At 38.3% G+C, this 7500-nt stretch overlaps 1 pseudogene; it reads left to right on the top strand.

Moving 5' to 3' along the window:
- Positions 1-5944: 5944 nt before the first annotated feature.
- On the top strand, positions 5945-6533 carry LOC103792406 (peptidyl-prolyl cis-trans isomerase A pseudogene; annotated as a pseudogene).
- Positions 6534-7500: the final 967 nt, after the last annotated feature.

Raw genomic sequence — 7500 nt, forward strand, 5'->3', positions numbered from 1 at the left:
TTTGAAACAGAAGTTTATTGCTGTAAACTTTCCTCTTAGTCCTATTTTTGCTATATCCCATAGATTTGAGTATATTTCCATTTTTGTTTCAATAAATGTGTAATTTCCATCTTAATTTCTTTACTGGTCCATTGGTCATTCAGGAACATGTTGCTTAATTTCCATGTATTTGAATGTATTTTCTTTTCTTTTTTTGAGATGGAGTCTCACTCCATCACCCAGGCTAGAGTGCAGTGGTGCAATCTCGGCTCACTCCACCTCCCAGGATCAATCTCCACCTCCTGGGATCAAATGATTCTCCTGCCTCAGTCTCCTGAGTAGCTGGAATTACAGGAACACACCACCAAGACCGGCTAATTTTTTTTTGTATTTTTAGTACAGACAGGGTTTCAACATGTTTGTCAGGCTGGTCTTGAACTCCTGACCTTGTGGTCTGCCTGCCTCAGCCTCCCAAAGTGCTGAGATTACAGGCGTAAGCCACTGGCCTGGCCTTGTTTGTAATTTCTGAGGTTCCACTTGTTATTGATTTCTAGGTTTTTTTTCCATTGTGGTCAGAAAAGATACTTGATATGATGTTGATTTTTAAAAATTTTGTTCAGATTTGCTTTATGGCCTAAGATGTGGTCTGTTCTGAGGAATATTCCATGTGCAGATGAATATGTATTCTGCAGCAGGTGTGCAATATGTTCGATAAATGTTAGGCCCATTAGATTTAGTGTGTAGCTTAGCCCCACTGTTCATTTTCATCTGTTAATTATTGAGAGTGGGATGTTGAACCCCCTACTTTATTGTATTGCAGCCTGTCTCTCCCTATAGATACATTAATGTTTGTTTTATATACTTGGGAGATCCAGTGTTAGATGTGTATTTATAATGGTTATATCCTCTAGATGAATTGATTCCTTTATCAGTATATAGTGACCTTGTTAGTCTCTTTCCTTTTTAAAGGCAGGATCTCTGTCACCACAGCTGCAGTGCAGTGGTACAATCATGGCTCACAGCAGCCTTGATCTCCTGGGCTCAATTGATCCTCCCACCTCAGCCTCCCAAGTAGCTGAGACTACAAACACATGCTGCCATGCCCAGCTAATTTTTAAAATTTTTTTGGAGAGACAAAATCTATGTTGCCAAGGCTGGTCACAAACTCACAGCCTCAAGGTATCCCCCTGCCTCAGTCTCCCAAAGTGCTGGGTTACAGGCATGAGCCACTGCATCTGGCCTGTCTCTTTTTACAATCGTAGATTAATAGTCTATTTTGTCTAAGCATAGATAATCCTATTCTTTTTTGGCTTCTTTCTAGTTGCATGTAGTAGCTTTTTACATGCCTTCACTTTCAGTCTATGTGCATATTTTAAAGGCAGCCTATAGTTGGGTCTTGTTTCTTTATCTATTCAGCCACTCTGCCTTTTAATGGAAGAAGTTAGGTCATTTACATTTAGTGTTATTGATAAGTAAGAACTTACTACTGTCATTTTTTGGCCTGTTTTATGGTTCTTTTGAGGTTCCTCTCTCTGTCTTCTTGTGTTAACCACAAGTGATTTTCTCTGGTAATATATTTTAATTTGTTACTTTTTATTTTTAGTGCATCTATTACAGGTTTTTGAATTGTGGTTACTATAAGGCTTAAAACATCTTATAGATATAATAAATTATTTTAAAGAGATGACAGCTTATCTCCAGTCACAAAATAACACACATATACACAAATTCTACACTTTAACTCCATCTTCCATATTTTGAATGTTGTCTCAATTTACATATTTTCATATTACCTATCTCTTAGCAGTTTCTTTTAGTTATTATGTTTGATAGATTTGTCTTTTGGGCTTCATACTAGAGTTATGAGTGAATTATACACTACAGTTACAGTATTAGAGTATTCTGGGTTTGTCGGCATACTTATCAGTGGGTTTTATACTTTGAAAAATATTCTTTTAGCATGTTAATGTTCTCCTCTTTCAGAATGAAAAACTCCCTTTAGCATTTCTTGTAAGATGAATCTGGTGGTGGAGAATTCTTTCAGCATATGCTTGTCTGGGAAAGACTATCTCTCTCCTTTGTATTGAAGGATAATTGTGCTGGGTATAGTGTTGAAAGATAGTTATGCTGGCTATAGGGTTCTTGCAGTTTTTTTCTTTAATTTGAAAATGTCATTCCACTCCCTCCTGGTCTATATGATTTCCATTTAGAAGTCTGTTAGATGAACTGGGGATTCTTTGTTTTTTGGCTTCTTTTTTCTTCTACTTTTAGGATTCTTTGTCCCTGACCTTTAAGAGTTTATTATATGCCTTGGGATAGTCTTATTTTGGTGTAATCTGTTTAGTGTTCTCAGATATTCCTGTACCTAGATATTTATATCTTTCTCAAGTTTTGAAAAACTTTGTTACTTCTTTGAATAAGCTTTCTATCTCTTGCTCTTGCACAGTTTCCTCTTGAATACCAATATTCTTAGATTTGGTCTTTTCAGGTGTTTTCCTAGATCTTGTAGGCAATGTTCAGTCTTTTCAGTTCTTTTCTCTGTGTATTTTCAAGCGGCTGCTGTTTGAGCTCACTCATTATTTCCTCTGCTTCGCCCATTCTGCTGTTGAGAGCATCTAATGAGTTCTTCAATCCAACAAATGTATTTCTAAGTTGCAAGGTTTCTGAGTTTTAAAAATGTATTTTAATCTCTTCGCTAAATTTCTCCGATAAATTTTTGAATTTTTTTTTGTGTGTGTTATCTTGGAGATCACTAAGTTTCCTTAAAACCACGATTTTGAATTCTTGATCAGAGAGCTCACAAATTGCTGTCTCCTTAGGGTCTCATTGGATTTTTGCTTTGTACTTTTGAGAAGATCATGATTCCCTGTTTGCTGTTGTTTTCTGTGGGTTTACATCCATATATCTGCATTGAAGAATTATTTATTCTAGTCTTCTCTGTCTGGCTCATTTTGTTTTTTATTGAATATATTTGCTAATGAAATTCTTACTGCTAGGTCACTGCTTCCTTTTTAGCTCTAGGTGGCACCTTAAGCCCAAGCTTGCCTCAGCTCTAATAAATGATCAGGAGTTCCTGACAAAACAGGAGTTCCTAATGAAAGCATTCAATATGGAAAGGAAAGATTATTATCAACCACTATAAAAACACATTTCAATACACAGAGCAGTGACACTATAAAGCCACCACACAAACAGGTCTGCATAATAACCTGCTAACATAATGATGACAAGATTAAATCCATACACCTCAATACTAACTTTGAATGTAAATGGGCTAAATGCCCCAGTTAAAAGACACAGAGTGGCAAGCTGGATAAAAAACTGACACCCATTGGTATGCTGTCTTCCAGAGACCTGTTTCACATGCAGTGACACCCATAGGCTCAAAATAAAGGGATGGAAAAAAATCTACCCAGCAAATGGAAGACAAAACAAAAAAACGAGAACTCTCCCATAACACTATTGAAATGACAAAATTATGAGGAAATGCTTTTTGGAATTAATCCTGTAGCTAGCTTCATATATAAACCCCTCATTTCTATTGTTCACTGCAGCATTGTAAAAGACAGAAAGCAACTCCTTCAATAGGATATTGGTTAAGGAAAGTATATTTTATCCATAGAATGCAATATGCAGCTGCTTAAAAGGGATATTTATATGGTGATTTGTAAATAAAAATGCGCAGTAGGCAACTGTGTCTATGTACAATCATTTGCCGTGAAAACAAAGATCTAGATAGGCAGTTTTTCACAGTAGGTTACAGTATTTTCCTTGTTGGATTCTTGGGAGAATTAAATGAAATAATACATGTAGAAAACCTGAGCATAAAGAGAATCTGGCCTACAGGTGCTCGTTTTTATGTGTGCACATCTGTGTGTACACATATTTACATATATGTATGTATTCCTATTACATATTTCCATATTTGTTTATATATTTGTGTATGTATGCATATATATGTGTGTGTGCACACACAGTATCCCTGAAAGAACACAGTATCTCTGAAAGAACACTGAAAAACAGTAATAATTACATCTGGGCAAAGGGGGTAGAGAGATACTGTCTTACCTGTGTGTACTTTTTACCATATATATTATCCATTTTAGAAGTATATATACATGACCAGTTGAGAAAATATCATTGAAAATAGTGGGACAAAGAGATCCAAAGTTTGGTCCCTTAACTGAACAACCATTAAGCTGAACAAAACCATCATAATAAGCTTTTTTGAAATTCTAGAATCTAATAAAAAATTACAACTAGGGGAGTGATTAAAGAAGAAAGACTGCTAAATTTTGGCACTGTAGTATTTTTGCTTACTTACCTGCTATCCCACATTCTTTAGTTCAACAACAGCCATGAGGATTGCAGCCAGTGTTCCTGGTGTGGCTTGCTGGTGCCAGAAGGGGCAATATGGAATCTGTTTTCAAAAAATTTTTATCGTGGTTTTGTTGTTTTTTTATTTTTCATTTATTTTTTAGACAGAGTCTCACTCTGTCACCCAGGCTGGGGCGCAGTGACACAATCTTGGCTCACTGCAGCCTCGACCTCCTGTGCTCCAGTGATTATCTCACCTCAGCCTCCCAAGTAGCTGGGATTACAGGCATGTGCCACCACACCCAGCTAATTTTTGTATTTTTAGTAGAGGCAGGGTTTCACCATGTTAGCCAGGCTGGTCTTGGACTCTTGACCTCAAGTGATCCACCCACCATAGCCTTCTAAAGTGCTGGAATTATAAGCATGAGTCACTGTACCCAGACTTGACTGTGCTTTAAACTGACAGTTCCCTGAGGGATCAGCATAAACTCTTGTCTTTGTTTTGATCCCCTCAGAACTCTCTCAGGGGTGTAGTAACTTTGCAGGTGGTGTTTGTCAAAATCTTATACTACCAAAAGCCAGCTAGAGTAAGGACAGAGAATGAGGCAAGCAGCACACAGACTTAAAAACCTGGAAACAAGAGGTTAAGGATATAGATATGTAGAGACATAAGGACTTTGATGGGCTTCTGCATATAATGGGGAATCTAGAATGCAACACACATATCCAGGGCTGGATGCATGCTCAGAATAGACTTAAGAGGACCCTGGACTAGCAATTTTGACTATCTTTGGGCTCCATGGAATTAAAAAGTAAAGGTCAGCGGGCCATAGTGGTTCATGCCTGTAATCCCAGAACTTTGGGAGGCCAAGGCAGGTGGATCACCTGAGACCAGGAGTTCAATGAGACCAGCCTGGCCAACAAGGTAAAACCCCATCTTTACTAAAAAATACAAAAATCAGGGGTCCAAAGTGGCTCCCGCTGGAGGTCATGGCACTTGCGAAGGCGAGGTCATCAGTTCAAGGCTAACCTCATAAGCTCAAACGGATTGGCAAAAAAAAAAAAATATATACAAAAATTAGCCAGGCATGGTGGCTCACACCTGTCATGTCAGCTACTTGGGAGACTGAGGCAGGAGAATCGCTTGAACCCAGGAAGTGGAGGTTGCAGTGAGTCAAAATCACTCCACTGCACTCCAGCCCGGGCAACAGAGCAAGACTCCATCTCAAAAAGAAAAAAAGCGTAAAGGCTATGGCAGAATTGTAGCCAGCCTGTCGAAGCACTGAAGGAGCATTGCAGCTCAGAGCCAATCTGCAAGTCCCAGGAGATATTTTTTTATTGTTTTTTATTTTTGGCTCCAAGTGTTTTAGGAAATCTGTCAGGTCACTGACCACTGAGATAATGCAATAGAGACTTTAGTGATCACACATGACAAGAAATACAGTCTGAAAAAAAATTAATTTGAAAAAGCCACTAAACAGATGACTGCAGCCCACAACAAGTAGCAGCAGCAAATCAGGGGAAAACCTGATTTCCAGAGTAACCACATTATAATACTCAAAATGCCTGTTTTTCAACAAGTAGTTATAAGACATAATAAGGAGGCTTTGCAGACGCCACCACCACCTGGAGCCTTGTAGTATCAGCCATGGTCAACCCCACCATGTTCTTCGACATTGCCATCAATGGCGAGCCCACATCTCCTTTGAGCTGTTTGCAGACAAGGTTCCAAAGACAGCAGAAAACTTTCGTGCTCTGAGCACTGGAGAGGAAGGATTTGGTTATAAAGGTTCCTGCTTTCAAAGAATTATTCCAGGGTTTATGTGTCAGGGTGGTGACTTCACATGCCATGATGGCACTGGTGGCAAGTCCATCTACGGGGAGAAATTTGATGATGAGAACTTCATCCTAAAGCATACAGGTCCCAGCATCTTGTCCATGGCAAATGCTGGACCTAACACAAACGGTTCCCAGTTTTTCATCTGCACTGTCAAGACTGAGTGGTTGGATGGCAAGCATGTGGTCTTTGGCAAGGTGAAAGAAGGCATGAATATTGTGGAGGCCATGGAGCGCTCTGGGTCCAGGAATGGCAAGACCAGCAAGAAAATCACCATTGCTGACTGTGGACAACTTTAATAAGTTTGACTTGTGTTTTATCTTAACCACCAGACCATTCCTTCTGTAGCTCAGGAGAGCACCCTCCACCCCATTTGCTCGCAGTTTCCTAAAATCTGTGCTCTCGCTGCAGCTCCCTTTGGATTCCGTGTTTTCCTTGTTCCCTTCCATGCCTAGCTGGATTGCAGAGTTAAGTTTATGATTATGAAATAAAGACTAAATAACAACAATAACAACATAAAAAGACACAATAAGGAAACAGGAAAGTATGGCCCATTTGCAGGAGAAAAAGAAACTGAAGTATTCTGGGGCTGAAAAGTAAAATATTCAAAGTGAAAAAATAAGTAGAAGAGTTCAAACAAAGCTCTGAGGAGGCAAAAGAAAAAAAATGAGTGAACTTGAAGATAGAGCAATCAAAATTATCCAGTTTGAGAAACAGAAAGAAAAGTAGAAAAATGAACAGAGCCTAAAGGACTTATAGGATTTCATCAAGTGCACCAGCATAGGTATTATGGAGTTCCAGAAGAAGAGTAAAAGGGGCAAAGAATATTTGAAAAAATAATGGCTTAAAATGCCCCAATCTGATGAATATTGTCCATATCCAAGAAACTCAACAAAATCCATGTAGGATAAACTCAAAGAGATCAACACCAAAATACATTATAATCAGAATGCTGAAAGACAAACACAAGGAGAGAATCTTGAAAGCAGCTAAGATTTAACAGCCAATTTCTTATCATAAACCGTAGAGACCAGAAGACAGGGGAATGAGATATTCGAGGTTCTGAAAGAAAGGAATTATCAACTAAGAATTCTATATCCAGCAAAATTATCCTTCAAAGACATACTGAAACATTCTTGGGTAAACGAAAGCTAAAGAAGTGTGTTGCTAGTAGTCCTGCCCTACAAGAAGTGCTAAAGGGTGTTTTCAGGTTGAAATGAAAATCAGTAGACACTATACAGTAACTTAAAGCCATATGAAGATATAAAGAACATCAGTAAAGGTAACTACATAGATAAATATAAATCCAGTATTACTGTATTTTTGGTAACTCTTTTTCTTTCCTTTAGAATTTAAAAGACAAAGAT

The sequence above is a fragment of the Callithrix jacchus genome, chromosome 4, assembly GCF_049354715.1.
Source record: "Callithrix jacchus isolate 240 chromosome 4, calJac240_pri, whole genome shotgun sequence".
In the NCBI taxonomy this organism is placed as follows: Eukaryota; Metazoa; Chordata; class Mammalia; order Primates; family Cebidae; genus Callithrix; species Callithrix jacchus.